Below are 25,788 nucleotides of genomic sequence, written 5' to 3' on the forward strand. Positions count from 1 at the left end.
TAGACAAAGCTAGGTTGGAGGTTGAGAGGTGGTCGAGGAGGTACAAGAGCATCCCTTTTCCTCAGGCGTGATAGATTCCACCTCAGTTCCTCGAGGTTCTTCTGCGGCCATAATAGAGTGAATGGTCTAAGGGATGAACCTCCATGCTGGCTAGTTGCGCGTGCAATGGAGTGAGCGTTGAGGTGATCTTAGTATCTAGGGCTTAATTGTGGCTGGGGACGCCCCTGCCTAGACCAAGGGTTGGGTCTAAATCTGGGAAGAGAGTTTATCACTTGGAGTCCCTAAGAGCTCATTTGCAACTCTGGCGAGTCGCAGTGTTGTTGAAGATGTTCGATTTCTCATACAGGGACGTAGTGTATAGAGTTTAGGACATAGTTGACCTTAGATTTGGGACTATGTGTAAGGAGTTTCCATGACTCACCATTTGCATCGATTAGGAGCATAATAGAGGATTCTTGCACTTGAAACAATTGTCCTTGGTGAAGCATTATTCAAAAGTACCCACATCTTTTGCTCGATTGACTTGCCTCGCCATACTTTTGCTCTCTTACTTGTTGTTTTTAATTCCACCGAGAATTGAGATCAACTATCACACTTATCATTGTTGATACTCCATAGCTAAGAATCGAATTAAGTGCCTTTACTCCCTACTCACTGTGGATTCGACCTCGCTCACCGGGATTATTACTTCGACAAACCCGTGCACTTGCGGGATATAAGCAAGGGGACCTTATCAGGTGCGAAGGTGTGTTTCTAGGGATGAAGGTCGGAACATCATTGCGCATTGTCACTCGAGTCGATTGGGGGGCATTATGCTTCAAGTTGAACTGCAAAGAAGGTTTTAGCCAATGGGTTCTATTGGCCAACCTTATTCCAAGATGTTCATCAATTCGTTTTACGATGGGATAGTTGTCAAAGGGCTGGAAATTTGTCACGAAGGGATGAGATGCCTCAAAATCCCATGCAATTCTGCGAGGTATTTGATGTGTGGGGATTGATTTTATGGGACCATTTCCGAAGTCCAATGGAAATCAATACATTTTGGTAGCAGTTGATTATGTTTCCAAGTGGGTAGAAGCCAAGACTCTCCCAACTAATGAGGCAAGAACTGTGGTGAAGTTTTTGAAGAAGCTATTCACTCGCTTTGGAACTCCAAGAATTATCATCAGCGATCGAGGAACCCATTTTTGTAATACACAATTGGCGAAAGTGTTAAAGCGTTATGGAGTTCATCATCGTCTTGCTACTTCTTACCATCCGCAAACAAGTGGGCAAGTGGAGGTTACAAACAGAGAGCTCAAGAGAATATTAACCAAATCATTGGAACAAGGGAAACGAGATTGGTCCGAATGGTTGGATGACACACTTTGGGCTTATAGAATAGCATACAAAACCCCAATAGGGACCACTCCCTATAATTTAGTGTATTGAAAATCTTGTCATTTGCCTGTGGAATTAGAGCACAAAGCATACTGGGCAATTAAAGTGATGAATTTTGACTTGCGCAAATCTGGAGAGCAACGAATATTACATCTCAACGAGTTAGACGAATGGAGGATGAAGGCATATGAGAATGCCAGGATATACAAGGAAAGAATTCGGAAGTTGCATGACAAGCATATTAAGATGCCGAAGGATTTCAAAGCGGGCGATCAGGTGTTACTATGTAACTCTCGTCTACGTTTATTTCTGGGGAAACTAAAATAAATGTGGTCTGGTCCGTACACCATAACCAAAGTTTCACCCCATGGAGACATTGAGATTAACCATCCAAAGAAGGGCACATTTAAGGTGAATGGACATAGGCTGAAACCATACTATGGTGGAGAGATTTGCAGTGACAATAGAGAAGTATTTTTCCTCCATGAACCCCCGTGAGGTAAGACAAGGTACATCAAGCTAAGTGACGTTAAACAAACGCTTCTTGGGAGGCAACCCAAGTGTTCACTGTTTTCTTAGCTTTTAGTTTAGTTCGTTTGCATGAATAATTTGTTAAGTGTTGGTGTCTTAATTTCTTAGATGCTTGTGCTGAGATTTCCTTGTGAACTTTGAATTTTAATCGTGTATTTTCATGTGGAATTGGCGAAGTTTGGTCGTTTGAGCTCTATTTCATGTTTTTCACTGGTAAAAAATTGCATAATAGAGCAGGCTCTGAGTGTTTAAACATGTTCAGAAATTTTCTGCAGAGCCAGCAGATTTTTCTAAGTCATCCAGAGAAAATACAAGGGCGTGTAGAATTTCCACATGCCCATGGATTTGCACTGCGAGCTCATCCAGATAAGGCACAGGGGCGTGCAACTGCCCCTATGAACGACCATGTGATTGTCACACGCCCGTGGGTAATTTCCGCACGGATGTGTGAATTCCTGCAGGGTTTGGCGAATTTTGCCGATAGAACATAGGGGCGTGGACTCGCCCCTGTGGGCGACCTTGTGAACCACGTATGGGCGTGGGTAATTTCCGCACGCCCGTGTGAAACTCTGTAGAGGAGTTCTCTCCATCCCGAGAAAGCACAGGGGTGTGCAGCTGCCCCAGTCAGTTGGGCATGTGAATGTCCACGCCCGTGCGGAATTGCCACACTGGCGTGTAGAACATTTGACAATATTTCTCGGATATCCAGCGAAACCATAGGGGCATGCGTCCACCCTTGTGATACCTTCATTTGAGAATGCACGGGCGTGGGCTATGCCACACGCCCGTGTGGATCTTCAGGAATAAAAAGACTGTCTGCTCTCCCAATACAATAGTCACACCTTGCTCCTTAGCTGATCCTAGGTCGCTTAAAGAACCTTTTTCGACATTCTCTTGACCTCCTCTTACTTTCTTTGAATCGATTGATTGTGCATTGTGTGGATTATAGAGGTGTTTGTTTTGCTTCAACTCATCAGTAAGACCTTATTTCTTTTCATCATCGACTTCCTTTGAGTCTAGCTGATTTCATGCGATTTAAATGGATAATACACATCGGTTTCTTGCTAAAACAGTTATGATTTATTTTTGAGAAGATCTGGGAGTGAGATGGGGTTGTAGCTGGCAGAATGACCAAAAAGGCTGTGGGTTTTCCACACCCCGTGAAAGTACATTGGCGTGTGGAATTTCCGCACGGCCGTGCGTTATTATTTTCCTGCAGAAATTAATTCATTTTCGTTTCTAATACATGCAGGTATGGCCACAAGATCAAAGAAGGCAGTTGCTAAACGTCCTAGAGGGCCTGCCCCTGAGCCAGAAGTCATGGAATTCACACTTCCTGAGCATCAAGCTCGTTTTGAGCGGTCAGTGAAGCTTAAGTTTGGTCAAACGCGAATCCCGGATATTGGGTCACTCAAGAAGGTGCAACTAGCAGATGACATGGCTGATGAGTTTGAGAAACTATTATCGGTCGGTAGTTGGCACAATATATTGAATATTTATGACCCTGCTATCCGTTCACTCACTCTAGAGGTGCTTGCTTCATTTGAGTTCGACCGCTCTTATGCCCATTTTGATAGTATCGGCGCTATTCAGTTCTGAGCCTTTGGGCAACATCATAGTATGAGCGTCACACAATTTTTCACTAGACTTAGTTTATACGATGAGGATTATACTAAAACTGAGGAGTATGAGTCTCTTCCAATTGACATGTCGGGTTTATCTTCCACGGAGGCGTATAGAATACTATGTGGTAAGGGGCGATATAAACCAGGAGTGTCTAAGGCCTCAAGTTTATCTCGACCTATTTATAGATATCTTCATGCCGTCATATGCAGGTCTGTGAATGGTCGCGGTGATAGCACGGGAGTCATAAACAAGCAAAAACTTCTGTACTTATACTCCATGGTGCGGAATGAGCCGGTCCATCTGGGGCACATTTTAGCAGAGTATTTGAAGCATCAAGGATAGTATCCCAGACTAGGTGTCATTTTCTCAAGTCCATACATTACTAGACCCATTTTGGGGATGGGTCTATGAGACGCAATTAGCAGAGCCGAGAAGACAATCATACCAGCACCACTGGGGTTAGAGACAATGACGCTCATGGGTTTGTTCCGTAAATATACAAATGGTTTTTATGTGCTACATATACCATTCGAGGATAACGGTGATGAGCATCAGTTAGCACCAATGGAGACTGAGGCACCTCCAGCGGTGGAGAACATACCCCCCCTTACATTCGTTTACACCATCTCAAACCCATGATTGCTTCGAGAGGCTCGAGAATGCTTTAGGAGTGGTGCGGGCAGAGGTTTCCGAGATCAGGGCCACGCAAGCAGCTCAGTACACAGAGTTCATGGCACGCTTCAACGTATTACAGCAGATCTTAGAGCGAGACATCGCCTCTTCATTTGTTTTGCGATCGATGACTCCTCAAGCTCCCTCAACATCCACTGCACCCTCATCCCCTACCCCAGCACCGATGGACCCACCATGTGCATTTTCACCAGCAGCAGCAGCAACACCTGAGCCCGAGGACAACACCGATATTTGTTTTTTGGTTCTTTTTCTTTTTTGCATTTTATTTTAGACTTGTTCACTCAGAAAGGAATCTCCTTCTGAGTTTATTTTCATTTTGCATCTCGAGTTATATTCATTGTCTATCTTTTATATTTACTCGAGATATTTTATTTTTATTGAGCTTCACTGAACCTCCTCGTGTATGCATGCAGATGGTCTTGTCTTCTTGGGAATTGAGACTTAGTCATGGGCAAGGCCAAGGTGCTGAGGCACTTGGCCGTGTGAGCTTCACAACCCGTCAGAATACTACTCCCATGGAATTAGCTTCATCAAACGCAGCACTAGGAGTCAGGGGAGTATTGGTTTGATTGCTTCTCCCGCATTTGCTTTTGAATGATATATATTTTAAGTGAGCTTGAATGTGTACATTGGGGACAATGTAGAATTTAAGTGTGGGGGAGTTTCATAGTGCACACATCTTTTCTATTGTTCTTGATTGATATATGCTCACATAGCCAATGGCGGTTCACCTTAGTTGCAAGGATTGTATTCTTGAGTTAAAGAGAATTTCTAACATTGAATGTTTTCAGGCTCTAGTTCTTGCTTGAATTTCAAGAAATTTTAGCCCGATTTACATTTAGTGGACTACTCACCTTTTAAACTCTTTTGGAAACTCAAGTTCGATGTTAAAGGGACTAGTTATAGTTGTTTCTTGTGTTAAATTCTGAAAAAAAAAAAAAAGTTTTATTGTTTATTTGTGCTTGTTGTGTGGAAAGAGCTACCACCTATGAAGTATGAAGCTACTCTTATAAGTCAGATACTGGTTATGCCCTAATGAGAGAAAGAGCTATCTCATAGGATGAGTGAAAGCTACCACTCCGGTAGAAAGAGCTACCACCTCGAAAGTGTGAAAGCCACCTTAGCGGCCGTTTTGGAAAGGGCTACCTTAGAGGATGTGTGATGCTACTACCATCTTTGAAATTGTTGTCACTTTTGTAGATAAATAAGTCCCTTGTACTTAGAACTTTGAGGAGTATACTTTGGGTTGACTTGAGTGAGTTCACACACGTACACGACTTCAGGCTTTGTTTCCTTTTTGATTCAAGTTTTTAGCTAGAGCATTGATTTTTCGTATTTAATGTTGAAATTTCCCTCACTTGTAGAATGCTCTCTTTGTATATTTTGGCGAACCTAAGGCCAAGCACTTTCAATATTTTCTTCATTGATGCACATAACGTTTTAATTTTTGCTTGAGGATAAGCAAAAGCTTAAGTGTGGGGGAGTTTGATAAGTGCTTGTGCAATATGAATGTGAAGCGTTCATTCCTTATGTTGAGCATTACTTTTCTTATGTTTTACACTAATATGTGTGTTTTTATGTTACTTCGTGCAGGTAGGGTTGTGAGGCCAAGTATGAAGGAAAGAAGCCAATGTGGATTACAATGCACCGATGTTGGAGGAAATCTTGCTAACGTTCAAACGCGAAGTCATAGGTCGATGTGAGATCCTAGAGTGTGTGCCAACCTCCTCGTATTCGAGTTGCCACATCCATTTGGAGGGGCACAAAGGCAGTCACACTCGAGCATTCTGACTTATGCACATAGAACAAGAGCCCCACTAACGTACCTATCATTGAAGAAGCAAGTGATACACGACGTGAACATGTGCCCGTTTGCGTTACTCCAATGAAAGTATGGATTCAGGAAACTATTCAGGCTGGATACTGTAGCACAACACTGTAGCAACACGGTAGCAAGTACTGTAACAACACTGTTCACAGCCGGCCTAGAAAACAGGAGTTCAGAGAATCCACACGGGCGTGTGGAAATTATCCACGCCTGTGTGGAAATTTCGCACGGGCGCGTGAAGCATCCACGCCCGTGTAGTCGCCCGATTCCAGCCTTATTTAAAGTTGAATCAGCCTCGATTTTAGTATTCTTTTCTCCATCTTTTCACCAACTAGAGAGAGGGCTTCGGCTAGGGTTTTGAGGGGTAATGGCCAAGGTTTTGGAGAGGTTCTACGGCTTTGACATCGTCATTCCTTAGGAAGAAGGTTGGTAGGGGAGCTTCCGTCGAGGCGTATCCCATACCGAATGAGGGAATCCTTAGACGACGAGTAGATGACTTTCCACAGGACCATCAACACGACTATCGAGGGGTTTCTTTATGGATTCATTGCTTTTACATTCTATTTCTTTGATTGTACTTAGCTCCATGGAGAGCTAAACCCCTAGTGAGTACTTGGGTATTGTGAACCCTAGAATGTATTTGTTTCATTGAATCTCTTTATTATGCTTTCAATTAATTGATGTTTATTGTGAGTTTCAACCTTGAATGCTTGATTATATGAACATTTCCCCTAGAGTGACACTAGGGTTAAGAGTTCTCGTTGGTAATCTTGTGATTGAGTGACACACCACGAGCGTTAGACACAGCTAGGTTGGAGAGGGTTGAGAGGGTGAGTCGAGAGGTACAGGAGTGTCCCCTTTCCCCTACGACGTGATAGATTCTACCTCCGTTCTTTGAGTTCTTTGTGGCCATAATAGAGTGAATGGTCTAAGGGATGAACTTCCGCTGGGGCTTAGTTGCACGTGCAACAAAGTGAAGCGTTGAGGTGATCTTAGTATCTAGGTCTCAATTATGGTTAGGGACCTTCCACCTGGACCAAAGGCTTAGGGCTATAATTAGGAAGAGATTTATTACTTCGAATCCCTAGAGCTCATTGCAAGTCTATGCGAGTGCGAGGTGTTGAGATTGTTCGATTTCTCCTCCGGGACATATATAGAGTTAGGCATAGTTGACCTTATATTTGGGACTATGTAATTAAGGATTTCCATGACTCACCATTGCATTGATTAGGAAGCATAATAGAGGGTTCTTGCACTTGAAACAATTATCCTAGGTGGAGCATTAGCCGAGTACCCCATCTTTATCGATGCCTTACCCCCTTTCTTTACTTTTGCTCTCTTACTTGTTGTTTTTATTGTTGAGAATTGAATTATTGTCACACTTATCATCATTGATCTTTCACATAGCTAAGAATCAAATTAAGTATTTTTATTCCCTATTCCATGTGGATTCCATACCCGCTCACCCTGGATTATTACTTCGACAAACCCGTGTACTTGCTGGATATACGCAAGGGGACCTTGTCATAGTTCGATCGTCCCTTTACCGGTGTTGGTGGCCCGTCATCAAACAAGATTCTTCATAGAATTTTCCTTGCTTTCTCACCACCTTTACTTAGCGCTCTTCTCATTTGTTCTTCAATTTAGCGTTCTTCATCATCCTTCACCCCGTTGGAGTCTTGGGGGGCAGTCTGGCATAATAATGGACCTGCGAGCTTTTCCCCTTCTTACACACGGCCGGCTGTGGCAGAAGGCGTAGAGTTCGCTTTCTAAAGACGTTTTTTTAGGGTTGTCTTCTCTTCTTCTTCTACGCAACACAAACAAGTGTAGGGGTACCCTAGATATTATAATCACTTGAATGAAAAAATGACAAGTACAAAGAAGACATTCTAGACTAAGCTATGCTAACCTACTCTCTGCTTTTAAAAACTGGATGAAAAAGATGAATGTGATGTAAATATCATATGATGATTTCATTTGAATCCCTTTTAGCTTTAGATTGAATATGCTAATTTGTTTATATGAAAACATTAGTCCCAGTGAAGTGGGTATGTAAGGGAGTGATCTTTTAGCATGATTGATGTGCCAATAAAAAGAAGACTTGAGGAAGGGAAAGCGGCGGGCAGAGAAAGCAAGGAATAAGAAGAAGCGCTAAAGGCTGCTAGAAAGCAAAGCAACTCTATCTATATAAGATAAGGGGAAGAGGAAGGAGAGATGTCCCTAAGCTTTCCGGCTCACTAGTAGGTCACGAAGGGATTTAAAAAAAGGGTCATTTTCATCTTCCGATGCATTTGTTTGGATGCATTCTTCCTTCTTAACCTTTTCAACCTACCGAATTTTCCTCTTCCTAGTAATGAATTGAGCAGTAGCGAGGAGGTCCGGTTCCATAGTTATTTCATCTGCTTTTGGAACTTCGATTCCTGGGGACAAAGAAAGTGACTATGGAGTGTTGAATTTAAATTACCTATTTCTTTGATTTTATGGGTCTCATAGTCATCTCTCTTCGAGCGGCAGTGCAAGCTCGGATGGTGTAAGCGCTGGTATAAGGTCCTGGATTAGTTTGTACCGGTATAAGTCTCTGAGTGGTGACTTGTCCCCTTTGATGTTTTGGCATTGGATTAGTATAGATCCCAATATTAGTAGCTTCGGTGACATTGGCGGCTTAATGCCTTGCTTGCGCACTGCGGTGCGCTCTTGCTTGCTGAGTTCTTTTTAGCGTCACTCTATTCGAAATGCTTGCATGCCGCTCTTTCATTCGCTCCTTCAATAGTAGATCTCGTCGTTATCGTCCTTCCTTCCAAGCCCACCGCCCTTGTTTCAAAGCTAGCTTCAAGTTCTAGGGACGGAGTCGAAGAAAAATCCTCAGGAGGTCAACCTGTGACTTCGCATTGTCAGTCTTATGGTAGCCATACCAACAAGGTCTCGTGAAGAGCCAGATCCGTAAGACTCACGATACACGGCTCAATTAACACTAACTACTGAAAAGGAATTCGCTCCAAAAGAAAAGACGCTCTGCAGGGGACGATTTGGTCGAGATGTGGTGTCAAATCACTTCGATGAGGGATCGCTATGCCACCTGTCCTTATACTGGGCATACTCCGTTGCTAAGCTCACAGTAGGTCAGAGAGGCCTGGGACCTTCCTTTCATGGAAATAGGCTTGCCCGACCTTGTTCTTCGTTATCGCTTCTTCTTTCTCTTCAGATTTGGAATCAATCTCTCTAGACCCAGCTTGAAGATCTAAGTTTTTTTTTCTAGTCTAGTAACTTCTTTCTATCTAATAAGGATAAACTGATGGAACAAAGTCTCTACGCCTGTGACCTAAACAACTCCCTCAATGTGCGTTAGATGCTCCTATATCGCGCTTCCTTCGATAATATAACATTTTCTTGTTTTTTGCACAGCAGGAGATCGAAAGCACGAGTTTCACCTCGATGTAGTGAGTTCTGAGATGGGTAGGTAATTGAATAGTACATTCCCACTCACTTTCTTTCCATTGGAAACTCAGAGCAGAGGAAGAGGGTAGAAGGTAACCTAGAATAGGGCTGATCCAGGTAGCGCAGCATCCTTTTGTGCTTAGTGCTTGGTAGGAGCTGAGCATACGCTAGAATCACGCGCAACGAAGCGGTCGAGGGACAGGGAGAGAGCCGCTAGGGATGTTTGATTATAGAGTTTCACATCTGGGTCTTTCTACATATAGTTTAGTTCACGCTATTCTCTTAACGCTTTTCTAAAGCTATTTCTATAGCTATTTCCTTCTTCCTTCCCCACCCGAACCAACCCACCTTGCTCAAAGATTGAAGTTTCACAGCATTGATTTCTTTGCATTCTCGGAACCAACACCAGACACTTAACACCAACTCAAGCGAGATGAACGACTGGTTTTGCTATGAGACCCACCGCCATTGATAGAGAAGGAAACAGAGTAGGAAGAAATTCACTGGGACAAGAGTTCCTCCAACCTTTCTTAAGTCGTGGTACCCTCAAAACATTACATATCACCTGATCAATCGCAATCTTAAGCTGAAACAATCTCGGAAACTACCGATGGACGAACCATTGAGCCAACCCGGTCACCCTTCGAGGGGACAAAATAACAAAGAACAAAGAAAAAAGCTAGCGGGGAGGGCGGCAAGTTTGTGAGCGATCGGAGTCTATATTTTATAGGTAGCAGGATTGAAAACATGAGGTTCAACTTCTTACTGCTAGCCTGTGATAGTCTCAATGCTCTATGGCAGGTCAGTAGCACCGAGATCTCGGCGGCAATTTCATGCAGCTAGCTCTGCACCGATCGGCTAGCTCTGCACCGATCAATCAAATAGCAACAAAACTTTAGAAAAGGATTTCTCTTGTTCGGCATGAACCAACCGATCCAGCTGTAACATAAACTACAACTGTGGGTCAAGATTCAAAACTGACTTGGAAGAGTAGGACACTCATAGGTGAAGCTTATGATATGAGGATTTAGTAGCTTCTGATTTGCTTAGTGATTAGTTTTGAGTCTTATTTGACTGACTTAATATACTGCGCTTTACGTTTCGGTTGGTGTTCAGTCTACTATACTGTATCGGAAAGAATACATGTTATGTTCACCAAAAGAAAGGTACATTTGAGCGGACGGAGAAGGAGCATCCAAAGACTCATCTGAACCTAGAACCAAGGCGGCGGGTTGGGAAGTAATCTTGAACAAATGCCTTCAAAGAGATTCCTTAGATAAGCTAATCTCTTTGAAGTCCTTTGTTTGTTTTTCCTACTTATTTATAGTCTCCATCCTATAGCCTATCTTTACTCATGTTTTTATTAACCAACAACACATGCACTTTGTTGTCACTAAAGAAAAGGTTATTCAATTCAATTCATTAGTGCAACTGAAGTGAAGGAATGACCTATTCTCAATCGGAACAAGAAAGAGCTCATAACCGATGCTTGTGAACAGCTCTCCTCAACAAAAGGCGCACCTACTGTTACTAGAAGTCTAGTGTCTCTCAGGGACTCTTTTGATCTCGAACTAACTTAATTAATAGGGAAGCCAGGCCAGAGGCCGGAAGAAACAAAAAAAAGTTGATCTTTATCATTCAGCTACATTAGCTAGAAAGTAGTTGCCATTAGCATTTTCTTTCAAAGGGAAGTGGAAGGTATTGGGACACAGAAGGAATAGAACCTTCTCGTCGACTCATAGCTCCCAGACTCCCTCCCATTCATTCCCTTAAATGGGAAAGTGTAAAGGTGATGTGCAGACTTGAGAATATATCCGAATAGAATAACGAGGCGGGCTTAGATGTTCTAATGAGGCATTGACATAATGGGAGAAAGAAACTCACCTATGAATGACTCCCATCATCTTTCTATGTATTTGAATGACAACTATTTTCATGGTCACACAGGATCCCACCCCTCCATCCATCTTTAAAAGATGTAGCTTATCCTCTGGCTTGGCTCTCCCTCATTCGGGCCAACACCTCATTCTTGGCCTCTTCCTTGAGTTGTATCCTCGCTACACGAGGAGGATCAGGGAATGGGAATAAGACACTCCTCTCATGGAAGCCCCTTGATTCCACCCTTCTCTCCTCTTATCACTTCCATTCTGTCTAATGCTTATAGGAACAGAGTCCCCAAGAGGCACTCATTCTAAAGGTTTCTAATCAGGATAAAGTCAATATGTTGGCAGATGCTTTTCTTGCACATGTACCCGCACCATATCAGGAATCTAGAGTGGTGATCTATTCACTGCGAATGAATGCCTTTTCGGTGTAATTTGTCCATCTTTTTGGGGAGAAACAATCTTGCCAGAGGTCTGAACCGGAGTCGATGCATGCAGTGAGGTGAATCACCTGGTCACCGATCTTCAAGGTGACGGGAACATTCCATCTCTGAGAGATTTGAAAGGATTTGACGGCGGTCTGATCCAAAAATGATAGAGTTCCTTACATTCCTCTTTTATTTTAGGAGCTTCAGCTCCCTTTGTTGGTTATGAATTTTGTAGGTCTTGGGCTGGATGGCTCCAGGGCGCCGGGTAGACAAGACTGGGTGTAGGTCCTTAGCACTTGCTGGCTTCCTTTTGACCACAGCTGGGAGGCCTCCAGAGGCTTGACTTGGTAAGGGAAAAGAAGACAGGAGGTCAGAGCCTTTCCTACAGGCACCTTCTTTCGTGGCCGAACTATCATCCCAATTCTCACTTTTGGGGGGTATCGGTGTACCCGTCTTTCTTTCCTGGGAATCTACATGTGCTGACCCTCATATGCACCTCTCATCTACGGACGATAGTACCACTTTTATAGGGAGCCTGTGAACTTTGTCATCGAAGAGTCAGTCCCGTTTTAGTTCCTCGTATGAACCAACCGAGTCCCCTAGAAGTTATGACGATGAGGAAGACTTTTTTAGTCTATTCTATTTGAGTAGGAGATATCGCCGCCATCACATTGATTGCTAGTACTTTGCGAAAGTGTTGTAGGTACCCAGACAAGACCGTCCTATATCCCAAAAGAGGAATCCCGTAACCTATCATAAGGAACCCCGTATCGCGGCTCTAGGTAGCCAACCCGTTCCCTTTTCTAGTCCTTCTTCCTCCTTTGGACCTTCCATAACTCTGCTCTGTGCTTCGCTTCATCAGATGACATCCTCCTCCTGGTCAGCCTTCTTTTACTGAGTCTTTTCTTCGTGGTACCACTTCCTTGCGGGATATAACCCAAGGAGGGCTTGGGATTGGTGCTAGTACCTTCATTCGAGCCCCTCTGCTCATCCTAACGAGAATTGTAAAATGGGGAACTCTCCTATCCCCATCCCCAGGTTAAGGAAGGGTTTAGGAAGAGAACTTAGGCTGATCAAACGGCTAGATAGTGTGATGGGTAGGGATGACAGGATTTTAACCTTAGTTCTATTTTTGACCCCAATCAAAGGCGCTACCAAGCTACGCAACATACCTTTTTTAAAAAATTGTTGTACAGTGTCATTGTACAAAATCCCTGTCTTGTTTTCCACATCGTTATTTTATCCTCCATCTATATTATATATAATTTTCTTGCCATATTTTCTTTTTGGTATCAATATATATATATATATATATATATATTTCTTTATATTCATATTCTATAATCAATGAATACTCATCATCCCGATCCCGCCGCTCCTACCAAGGAAGATAGAAGTTTTTAGGGTTTCCCGATAGAAAGATTTGCATGCAAGAAAGATCCCAATTCCATGTATCCAGTTAAGCATGCCCTGCCACCAGCTTCCATCCATTCAAGAAGGTCCTTATCCGAGGGTTGAATAATTATTTCATGTGTTATATATATACACGGAGAGATAGGAGTAATCCGACCCAGCTATGTTTGCTCCCGATCTGATGATTGGGCTAATCAATTACTCTCCTATGCCTGGCTGAGGTATCGATGGGATACGAAGAAGAACTGGATGTAGGGGATGGAACACCGATCCTGTAAATGACAAGGGCTTGGGGAAAGATGCTATGCTTGAGTCATCGGAAATGGTTGTTGACGAAGAAAATCATAGGTAGCTTGCAAGCATAGGAGTTGATAACCTAATTCATTTATTCCCCCCAGCTAATGTGCTAGATCATCTCCTGCTGATGTCCCAACTCCATTTCTAGCTGGCATTATCTTATTTTGCGTAGCGCTAAGTCGCTGAATTACATCGATCTTTTTCCGAACCGATGAGTCTTTGATTATTTACATCCTTACCGTTCACTTCTTTCTTTTTTGAGCTTCCCTTTCCATCTCATGTACCTTCTATTTCTTATTTTAATGCCTAACCTCCTCTCCTGAGCCTTGCCTTCGAAAGCCAAGCCAACTCAAGAGCTCCTGCTCGCTCCTACAACTATACTCGCGAGTGCCTATTGCTTCTGTTCCCCTTCGTGCTTCTTGCGATGGGCATTCCGACCAGGTGTCTTTGGGTGTAGATTCTATGCGATTCGATTACAGATCACGAGATGAGTCTTTACTGAAATCCCCAGTTGTACCCTTGGGTATAGGCGTTCTCAAAAGAAAATAATGATTTTTTTGATACGGTGTGTTATGAAAGTTGTATGACTTGGTGGGAATGGCTGAGGATCTGTTGTCTTTCCCAGTGGGGATGACTGGGACTGATTCTCTCTGTGATGCCGGCGATCCTCATGTCATTAGATAGATGGTTGACTGAGAGTTAGGATGGATCTTTCTTTCAATAGACTAGGATCATATTCTTGCGTTATGTTGTATGTAATAACGAACATCAAAAAAGCACCAAAACAGATCTTAAACCATCAAATCTAGATGAATAGATATTCATTAGGTATAGGACATTTCCCATTTCATGTCTCTTTTCTTTTACTGCAAGGTAAAGGTAAAGGAGTTAAAAATGATTCCATCCAACCTTATACCATACCTTTTTTTGTAGGCCAATCATCGAGTTCTTTTTGCCATTTCTTTTTGTGGAGCATCGTCTTTGTTGAATCATTCACCGGGGGTGTATTCATGAGTGATGTAACCTCTCGCTATCTTCTTCAAGAAAAGAATTTTTCTATGTTATTTATTGTTTCTTTATTGATATACATCACTACGAAATAGGATTAAAATGATTCTTTATCCGAATGGAAAAGGAAGGCTATCCATCCAGACCTTCAGCCTTTTTAGATTCCTTTCTCGAATTACTAATAATAGCATATAGAAAAGAATGTTTTTTTCTAAGGTAGAATAAGCCAATTAAAAACCCTTTTTTATCATTCTCAATTCCATCCAGACTTGACTTTCTTTTATATATGGTGACACGTCCGAATATGCGTGTAAACCATAAGTGCACGGGTGTCGAAGTAATAAGTACCCCGGTGAGTGGGTAGTCGAATCCACAGGGAACAGGGCTACTAGTACTAACTTCATCTCTGCTTTCTAACCTAATGATAAATGGAAAGGTGTGGTGATCTAATGTGCGAAGAAATGAATACCGGAGACAAATATGCAAGGGTAAAATGGATGGAGATCTCAATCAGTAAAAGTGGGGTATTCGGGCAATGCTCCCCCTAGGATTCAGGTATTAGGTACCGAATAAGCAAAGTGTTTCTATGATGAGTAAGTTAAGTCGTGGAAATCCAAATATAATCGGATCCGGCCTCCCGATCACCGATACTAGTCTCCTACGAGGTCCCGGTGGAGAAATCGCTCAATCTCAACACCTCACACCACATATGACTGCAAAGCACTCTAGGGATTCCAAGAGTTGTATCCGATTCCTAAAGATTGATCCAACCCTAATTCCCGGCGAAGGATCCTAACCCCCTACAAGGTCCCGGCGGAGAAATCTCTCAATCTCACGGCTCACACCAAATATGGTTGCATAGAGCTTAAGCAACGGAGATAGAATACACTCAATCGGAAGGGAGAGGGGACACTCTACTATCTCATGACTCACCCTCTCAACCCTCTTTAACCTTGAAGTTCTAACTCTAATGGAGACCTCTCTCACATCAAATTAACAAATCATGCAAATCCAATCAACCACAAGGATTAATTAAACAAGCAAGCAATGAGAATACAAGATTAAACCTTAATCAAACTCGGATTAAATAGAAACACTAAGCAAATCCGCAAAATATGAGAATCCTAGGGTTCACAAGCCCAAATACCCTCTAGGGTTTTAGCTCTCCAGGGAGCAACATACAAAACACACCATCAATGAATGAAAGTACATTAAAACCATAGAAATAAACCTCCTTATATATGAACTGATGGCCTTGATGGAGAGCTTCGACGTCTTGAAGGACCCACTTCGAAGCTAGGTTCACCGGTGGCTTCCTTGATGCTATGACGGAGGAGAAATCGAACAAAGTTGGTGATGAAGCGCCTCCAAATCCGCAAAGACCTCCTCTCTAAACCCTAGCCGTCTCACCCCTCAAGAGCCACACAAAAGATGAGAAAGAATAGGGCAAAACGGCTATTTATACGACTTAGATCACGTCTGTCACGTGCCCTCACGTGCCCGTGTGGATTTTTCACGCGCCTGCATGGGCTGCAAGAATTTCCACGCGGGCGCGCGGAATTTCCACGCGGTCGTGTGAACAGTAATTTTGCTACAGTATTGTTACAGTGAAATTGCTACAGTACTTTTCACAAAACGCGATCCGAACACTCTTCTCTTAAGGCCACATGTCCGGGCACACGTCCATGTGGTAGGCTATAAAACTTTTCTTCATCGACGTATCTTTTAGAGGTCTTGCAATCTTCACAAAGAGAAGGAACATGAAGATGTGGCTGCCTTTGTGCCGTTCCACTAGTGAATTGACTTGAATCTTCTTGGAAGTCGGCACACATCTCCACGTTTATGAACTGCTCTCGTGTCTTGGTCCTTGAATTCAACAAGAACTCGCAACATTGTGTCTTTATAGCCTATCTTTGCTTCCTTTTTACTCTTCAATGCATTCACAACCTATATGCATACAAGAACACCAAATACACAATATGAGACATAAACCACAGTAAAAATGATGCTCAATGCATGTAAAACATATATAAAAATATGTCCACTCAAGCACTTATCATATCGTCCAATTTTTGTTTGAGTAAACCCAGAGTAAAGAAAAAAACTGGCTTTCCTTTCCAAGTTTCACCAAAGTGATTACCAAACAATCCACCTTTTTCTCAATGCTCCTGAAGTCCGAAAAGTTGACGAAGTAGACAGGGATCAGAGAAGGTAAGTGACATAAATGGTAGTCATGGACTGGTGTAGCATTGCATCTTTTTCTGCCAAATCCTTCTTTCGTTTTGCTTTTCTAGGTCATCGAGCTTGATCGACTCGACTCTTTTCCTTGCCCCCTGGCCTCTCACTTCATTTTGTTCTTCCTCTGTACTGTCACTTAAATGAAGATACCCGATCGGCATGACATTCCCAAATGCCCACCACCGGCCCTTCTCCTTTTTGGGTCTTGATTTGTTGCATCGTTTGAGTTGTAGTGGTCGACGGGGAAGAAAGAAATGAATGAATGAATGTCCTTTTTGGAAAATGTAGAATAATACACCTACCGAGATGAAAGCCAAAGGTGAGTATCGTAGGTGAACGTATCGAACCGAAATAAGATCTCAGATTAACATCTTGATAGATGGATTTACCATAATAATAAAGAGAGTTAATGGTGACAGAGCCATGGAAAGAGCCATTTTTTTCTTGCGGCGGAGGCTTCCATTCTCCAGCGCAGACTACATACAGGTGCTCTCTGAACTGTGCTGGATAGTCACCCATCACATGGCTCTCAAACCCAACCAGGGGTAGATCCCGGGGGGCAAAGTAAAAGCGCTTGATCCTTTGGTCCATACTTTGAGATGCTCCTCCCCGCTGATCATGCAGCAACACTGCTCTTAGTTGAAGCCGTTAACATTCGGTTCGGATAAGTAAGAAGAAAGTGACTTCGGTCGGTTCGACTAGGTGGTCTTCCCTAACGTTCAGAGTTGTTCTGGTTTGAGAAAGGAGCACTGCCAAGTCAACTAGGGGCGCCATAAATGAATAAGAAATGGACAACTGAGTCAGGCTTGCATGAAACTTCACCGATAATAAGCTAGATGTCGATTACATACTTGAGGTTGGTAAGAACTAAGGGACAATGCTCCCCTAACCTAAATGGCCCTACCTACAAAGAAACTGGTACTTATTCGGGGGGATGGTTTGGTTTCGTGGAAGGCCCTCGCTGCAGGAACAGGCGGTTGTTATTTGAAAGTCAAGGTCCCACCCCAGATGGTCGCCCTCGCTCTATTGGCAAAATGCTTCGAAAGAAGAACATATTGCCAAGGCCCTGATCGGCCGTCCGGCCCCTTTTCTTTGCCCGCCGGCCACCTAGCTCGTTATTCTTTTAGATCTGGATAGAGTCTCCCTACGGGGAAAGCATGGATTCTTTATATCTAAAGAATCCATGCTATAAGTAGCAAGCGTAGGCAAATACAGGACTGACGGGATAGGGCTCGGCAAAGCAATCTGGGGCCCGGGAGGGGTAAGTACTCAAGTATTATATTCTTTCCACTAACTTGAACCGGCTCGGGTCGCATTTTGTTGCTGCAGCATACTCGATTCTCTTCTACAAATCTACAACTCTCTTTCATCGAGAGAGACTCTATCTATATCCCTAAAAAGTTTCTTTTTTTATATTCCGTGATTTAAATGATATCTTCAACTATGCTCTACTTTGGATAGGGTTTTTCGGGTCTAAATCAAGATAGGGTCGGTAGCGTCGGAATGGTAGTCGCAAGGTCTCATCCGAGAGTCCAATCTCTTTGTACTGTGCTTTTGTGTCTTTGGATAAAAAAGAAAGGGGGTCGATTTAGGCTCCTTTCCTTCCAGTGCATAGCTGCGCTATAAGGTACTACGAGCCCTGTATCCCATGCATCTAACCAGCTCGTGTGGTTCACCGGTTCAACCGAAAACTCTCATTTGTTGAAGCGGAGCATAGTGCAGCGCCGAGCGAGAAACGTCTATTCTTTCGGTTTATTCACTGATCTGAAATGAACTTAGCACTTGTTTTCTTAGGGCTAGGCGCTCGCAGAATAAGTCTGTCCAAACCGAAGACGCACTCATTTCTCAAATCAGTGACGGCCTGGCCTTTTCAGTGGAGCTGGGCGCCGGGGCCCTGGATGCGCTAGCGATCGGCACATTAGGGGAGTGCTTGCCCGGGTTTCTGGGCCTGGTATCTTGCACCTCGCGTTCATGATACCTACATTCAACTCTGCCCCGGAGACACGGTCGATGCACGCCCGCCCAGTATGCGTCTTTCACGACATGCACTGGTCTCGGGTATCTTCCTGTGGTCTTCTAGCGTTAGAAGAAGTTGTGTCCGTCTCGAACATCTGCAACGTCCTCCCACGCCTTTTATTTTAAGAAATATGGGACAAAGATCAGGAAAAGACGGACCGGGCCCTTTTGGTGACTTTTGCGGTCGCCCTCATTGAACCAACTTGGATCTGAACTACGATTCAGATCAAGTCTTACCAAAATCGGATTTCCTTTTCGTGCCATATGGCGCTTTGACTTTACTTTATCCCCTTTTCCCCTTTCTTTTTCCTTTATTTGTTCTCGAAGGTCTTCGTCTCCGCGTAAAAGCAAACTCTCCAAATTTATGACCAACCTTTCCTTCAGTGAAATTACAACGAACAGGAGTTTTTCCATTGTAAATGAGTACGGAGCAATCAACAAATTCTGATGAAATAGAAGATCTACGTGACCAAATTTTCCTGCTAAATAGACTTTCTCCGTTCTTCTTCATTCTATACAGGAAAGCATCAACAAAACTTCCCTTCCATATAGATCATCCTGGCATGAACTAAATTTTGCCTTTCCCTACCCCCACTACTGCCTGAAATCTTGCTTTGGTGGGCTTCCCTCAAGGTGACACCGAAGGTCTACCTCCTTTAGTGCGCCCCTTACCTCCTCTGTGAAGATGATCCACTGGATTCATTGCAACACCACGAAAAATGGGGTGTCTTCCTAACCACCGGCTTTGTCATGCTTTTCTAAGCTTACGTGCACCATGGTTGGGATTGGAAACTATACCAATAGTAGCTCGGCATCGGGAATCTATGAGTTTTTCAAGACCCGAAGGTAGCTGCAAAAGACATTGTTGGGTTGGCTCCTTAATTATTTTTGGATATGTTCCCATACATATATTTTCTAATGGTATGCAATTTCCTACTTGAGAATGTAGATCAGGTATCTCGTATCTATAAGCAGGGGGGCGTGGCCAAGAAGCAGCCAGCTGATTGCCCCCTTCAACCCGACAGCCTTACTTATATGTATTATGTATGAGGTTCAAGACAGAAATAGCTTCTCAGGCTTAGTAGAGTCAGACATTAATGAATCCTAGAGGAAAGGGGACAACATCATGATATACAGGGTATAGTCTCTCGTACCTCGTAATAGAGCTGGTGCTACCTGTGTTGAGATTCCAGAGAATTTTAGAAAGCAACTGTTATATATACAAAGGTATAATTATGCCCCCAAGATTAGCAATGGGCGGAGGGATGAACGGAGCCTAAGGCTAGAGACCTCATTCTGAACTGGAGAGGGTGAGACAGAGATCGGTTGTTGTGCTTTCGCTATAAACAATCTTTTGAACCCGAAAGCAGGTGAAATCTTCGATCCAACGGTGGCTACTTTCAAACTTATTCCTTAGACGAAGGGCACTTTCCGACCTTCTTGCTTTTGGCCATCACGATAAGTCATACGCCTTGGGTAACAGAGGTGTCGAATGTTGAAAAGGGAGATCCTCCTTCGCCCCTTCTTCCATATCATAACCCTAATTTATCTACATGATTACGGTTACGGATAAGCCCCGCGAGTTCTTCATAACCTTCCTCTTAAATAGGATATTCATCTTGCTTGATTGGAGCCCTCACGCCTTTTGTCGCCTTGAGTCTTAGATTGCGTCTCCATGGCATCTTGATCAAGATCCTTTTATGCAATGCCTTGATCTCTCTTTCTCATAACATTGAAACAGAAGGCCATACATTCAAACCACCATTGGTCATATTTCTTTTATCTAGAACCGTATAGGGGTTTTGTCGGGCCTACTCATACGCTATCTAAACTAATAAACTATATTAGGTGATATCCGTGCCGTGGGAATTCGGGTCTCTCGGTTTACTGGTATAAGAATTCATTTATTTCTACATGAATCAAGATTAAGTGAAGGAAGTTTTCGAATCATCGACTCGAGGGCCATAGACTAGATGTCTGGTATAAGACCTCCTTGATAGAGGCTCGAGCCCTAATTAAGATTTTTTTGATCTTGCCTTCGGATGTTCATTCTTTAGGTCTTTCCTTTCCTAAAATGGTTGAAAGGGAACCATATATATACATACTTCCCGCTAGAGGGGGAAATGAGATTCACTCTTTTTTGTAATTAGCCTTTTTATACTAGCTCTTTATCTAGTAAGAGTATGATATCTGAAAGGAGTCGAGTATCGGTAGGCACAGATCATTGGTATTGGATGTATTGTTAGGTTGTGCCGAGTCAAATCTGCTCCGCTTATATTTTTTCGTTGTAGAAAAGAGATCCCTTACCCCCGCTGAAAAAAATGATGAATATGAGGCTGCAGGTACTATGGATGCTCTAACTCCAAATCTTGTTGCCTTCCCAGGTCTCACCGGTCTTGCCTGTAGGTCGTGATGTGCCTCGAGATGGCCATCTCCTGTTACCCTGCTGGTGGGTAATCCGCTCCTGGGTCATCGCTCTGCTGCGTCTGGGCCGTCCTTTAGGAACCTTTGGAAGGCAGGGAGTGTGATAATGTACACGCTTCCCTGATGTTCTCATCAGTTTTAGGGTTTGGTAGCCCAAAATTGACTTCGCTTCGCCAAAAGGCCTCATCTCCAAAGCCCGGCTCGCGAGGTGTCCCTCTCGCTGTAGGGAATCTCCCCCTCGCCTCGGTCTTGTGAATACTATGTTTCCCTTCTCCATTCCCAAGTCAAGGGTGAGTCCCATGCGTCAGTTTGCTGTGGATATTGGTCTCACGCACTAATCCCTAGGCCCCATTGCTGGAAAGGCTCGGCTTAAAAACCGTACGTGGAGCTTCCGCCTCATACGGCTCCTCTAGTGATGGGGGTAGGCCCAGCCTAGGCTTGTGTGCTTAAGGTTGTTGTACACGACCTAAGTTGAGCATTCAGTTAGAGACGGTGATCACAGGTTCGCCAGAGAAGAGGGTCTTGTGAGCAAGATTGCATAAACAAAGCCCTCTTCTATAAATTAGAAATTTCAATTAAATTAAAAAATTAAATTAGGCTAGCCATCTTACTAATAACCGCAGAACTAGCAATGAATCCCCAACGACAAAGGGGTGGGCCATTTTCGGGGAGTAGCTCGCTTCTTCAGAAACTTCCTGACATATAGATTTAGGGAGCCATCAAAAGGTGACTAAAACACCAGAAACGGGGACTACCCGAGCTAATGATAGAGGCAAGAACACTTTCCGGCCAGGTTCCATTAATTGATTATAACGATATCGTGGAAATGCTGTACAGACCCATATATATAGGAATAGAAAAGGAATCACCTTGATACTAAACCTGATCGAGCTCGGGATCTTCTTGGAAATGGCAAGATCTAGGATAAGCGGCCAACCTCCTAGAGAGAGCGATGTGTATGGACCGGGTGAGTAGGGATGCAGCTCTGTGGACCACTCGTCGGGCTTCACAGGTGGTGGTGTCACACCGTTCTCAAAGGAACCGTACGTGAGATTCTCGCGTCATACGACTCTGTCCCGAAATCTGGACCCCCTTTCCTTTGACCAACGGGTCCTCGAACCTAAAAAGAATGAATGAATTCATTGATTCAAGGTAGCCTTAGCCATTAATTGAAGCGGTAGAAGCTAGTCGCCAGAAGCGAAGCGATCTTTCGGGCCAGGAAGAAGGCCTTTTTTCTGGCTTGGAAGCTACCGCAAAATGAATGAAGGAAGAAGGCCTCCGCATTAAAAATACTAAAGAGGCATGGAAGGCCGACTACAAGACTAGGACTACAATACAAGTAATGAGCGATAGCAAAGCCAAGCCTTCAGTTTTTGAAAGCCCTACAACTAGCTATCCTATAGCAAACAACTAACGCAAGCCTACTCAACTAATCTCATATAAATGCCTGTTCGCAACTAAACTAATAGAAAAAGACAACTACTTATTAAATTAAATGTAGTTGAGTGCTCCGTCCTTGTTCGGGTCTTGACCGGGTCAGAGCTTCCCATGCTCTATACTGTTTGGGAACTCCGCAAGGGTCTTACCACCTTCTTGATTTACTATATTTGAATTTGAGTCTTTGGGGTATTTTGGGATTATATTCAACGCCGAAGATTTATGCTTGTGGGATTGGGTGAATATAGCAGACCAGCGAATCTGGTGGTCGATAATCATTCGGACTTGGCAAAGATTGTCGTGGCACCTGTAGTAGGACAGAGGACTTATCGTGATGTCCGCCTCCTTCCCCCGTCACCTTCTGACCCGCGGGATTATACAATGAAACCTTGCTCATGCCTGACCGTGAGATTGCCTGTTGAACGTCCATTGGGACGTTGCTCCGACCTGAGCTATGCAAGAATGAGATCCCCTTTGATTCTTGCCAGATGTGCTTGACGGTCCCCCATAATACTCTAACTTTGGGATTTCTTACTCCAGATGTTCCAAGAGTCTCCGCTAGTTGAACAATGTCCAGTAGACGACCTCTTCCGCTCATCCCCTTTGTCAGCTCTTTTATCGGGATACTATAACCTGCGTCCCTAAACTTGGAATGGATGGCGGAGAGTAGTTGGCAAGCAGTTATATGGATATGGTGCTTTACCCGTAGATGCTTCTCCAGCTCTCGCAAGAATTGTATGGGGGTCGTCCCTAGAGGGGCTTCTCGAATGACCATACTGGGGTATTGTACCGTACTTCGTGCAGCTATGGTTCTTGATTCTACAGAGCCTACCCAAAGGTTCAGGCCGGATTGTTGGAAGTGGGTGATACATTTTTGTATTTCTATGAGAAGCTTTACGGCACACACCCCCACAAGCACCCCTCTCTGCCAAGGGGAAACCGGAAAAAGGCCTTTTGTTTTCCCCCTCAGTGCCCTGCCATTTTTTTCTTAATAAGCCCTCGAGCCTCCTTTCCGCCGCCTTGCTCATAGAAGCCGCCGGGTTGACCCCGAAGGCCGAATTCTATTGTAGAGAAGGCTTTAATAAGAATTTGGCCAGGAGAGACCTTATTAAATATTGTAAAAGAAGGGGCCCGCAGATAGAGCTGGGCGAGGAGGCGATACTAGTTATCAGGTCAGAGAGACGCGATCTAAGACTCAAGCCGGCAAAGGCGTAGAGGGCTCCAATGAAGCAAGATGAATATCTCGTTGAAGAGGAAGGTTATGAAGAACTGCCAGGGCTTATCCAGAACAAAAATCATGTACATGAATTACGTTATGATATGGAAGAAGGGGCAGAAGGAGGATCTCTCTTTCAATATTCAACACCTCTGTGACCCAAGGCGTATGACTTATCGTATACATCTTTATCAAGACCAACGAAGGTGATAGCCCTGTGAATTCGTTCCCATGGTTCAATCCTTCCCTGTAAAACACGGCGTGTTCGAATGATGATCGCTTTTACGTGAGAAAGGGGGACCACCCTCTAAGCCTAAGTATTCCTCAATGACCGATAGCGAAGTAGTATCGTGAGGGAAAGGTGAAAAGAACCCCCATCGGGGAGTAAAATAGAGATCATGAGATCCGATGTGAACAATCAGTCAAAGGAGCAAAGCGCGGGCGCACTCACTCTAATTGTGTACCTTTCGCATGATGGGTCAGCGAGGAAATGGGAACAACAGCTTAAGCCATTAGGTGTAGGCGCTTTCCAGAGGTCGAAGATTCTAGTTCTTCCTATTTGACACAAAACCGATTAATCTAGCCATGAGCAGGTTGAAGAGAGCTCTAACAGGCCTTGGAGGACCGAACCCATGTATGTGGCAAGATACGGGGATGACTTATGGCTCGGGGTGAAAGGGCAACCAAGCTCGGATATAGCTTATTTTCAACGAAATCTATTTCAGTAGAGCGTATGATGTTGATGGCCCGAGGTAGAGCACTCAATGGACTAGGGTGGCCCCTATTTCACTTGACCAACCCCAAGGATACTCCGAATATAGGTCGTCTTTGTTTGTACAGACAGACTGATTGGATGCTAAGATCCAAAGTCAAGAGGGAAACAGCCCAGATCGTACGCTAAGGTCCCTAAGCAAGAACTTAGTAGAAAAGAAAGTGATCGAGCGATGACAACCAGGAGGTGGGCTTGGAAGCAGCAATCCTTTGAAGAAAGCGTAATAGTTCACTGGTCTAGCTCCATGGCACCGAAATTGTCTTAGGGCTCAAGTGATTCACCGAAGCGACGAGACATTGTAAGCTGCTTTTTCAAGTGTCATTAGCGGGACTTTCTGTCAATCGGGGAAGCTTTTTGGCGACAACACCTGGAGATATCAGAAGTGAGAATGTTGCATAGTTGGTTAAACAAAGGATGATACAAATAGGTATCGTCCAGGGATAGGCAAGCTCAACATCCTATATCAATGTGTGTCGATTTCCGATAACGAAAAAAAGTGGCTTAGTTTGGAGCATCCAATGATTAGCTTAGCCCGGTAAGCCCACATATGAAGTAGCGGAATCATAGTACCGAATGACTCGCTCATTCACAATCAAACTTTTTGACACTAGCCGAGGCGTACTACTACAGAGAATGGGAAATTCCTCAAGTAGAAAATAGTATAGAACTGGAAAAGGAAGTTTAATCCTCAAAGAATTATAAAGAAAGAAATCTAAAGCAAAATACTCTACCTCTTTTGGGCTATCATGTTGACGATCGTATAGGTGCCATCTTAGATAGTATAGGTGAATTGTATGTGTAAGGCTTGTGCATCCATGGGGTTTAGTGATTGAGATCTGATGTCACTGGACATCGAATTGACTAAACCATGCTAGTGGGCCTATCATTTTCTTAAAGAAGATTCAGGGGAAAGAACCACATGATAAATGTCTAAAAGTATGTATTTTGCATGTATTTGTTCTGTATTATTCTTTATATTTATTTGTTGAATCGATGCCTTTTTGGTCTAAATTGTAGTATTTTTGCATTTAAGGCCCTTTAGAAGCCCTGGTAGCTCGGCGACACGATTGGGGATGAATTCAGCATCAAAATGGCGTTTCCAGGGGACCGGGATTACTGTAGCTCAGTGATGTAGTGGTGTTACTGTAGCAGTTTCTCTGTAG

The 25,788-nt window shown here is 43.7% G+C and overlaps 1 pseudogene; it reads right to left on the reverse strand.

The window, feature by feature from the left end:
* Positions 1 to 22,657: 22,657 nt before the first annotated feature.
* Positions 22,658 to 24,326, reverse strand: LOC120268436 (annotated as a pseudogene).
* Between the last annotated feature and the right edge of the window lie 1,462 nt (positions 24,327 to 25,788).

The sequence above is a fragment of the Dioscorea cayenensis genome, chromosome 9 (assembly GCF_009730915.1).
Source record: "Dioscorea cayenensis subsp. rotundata cultivar TDr96_F1 chromosome 9, TDr96_F1_v2_PseudoChromosome.rev07_lg8_w22 25.fasta, whole genome shotgun sequence".
In the NCBI taxonomy this organism is placed as follows: Eukaryota; Viridiplantae; Streptophyta; class Magnoliopsida; order Dioscoreales; family Dioscoreaceae; genus Dioscorea; species Dioscorea cayenensis.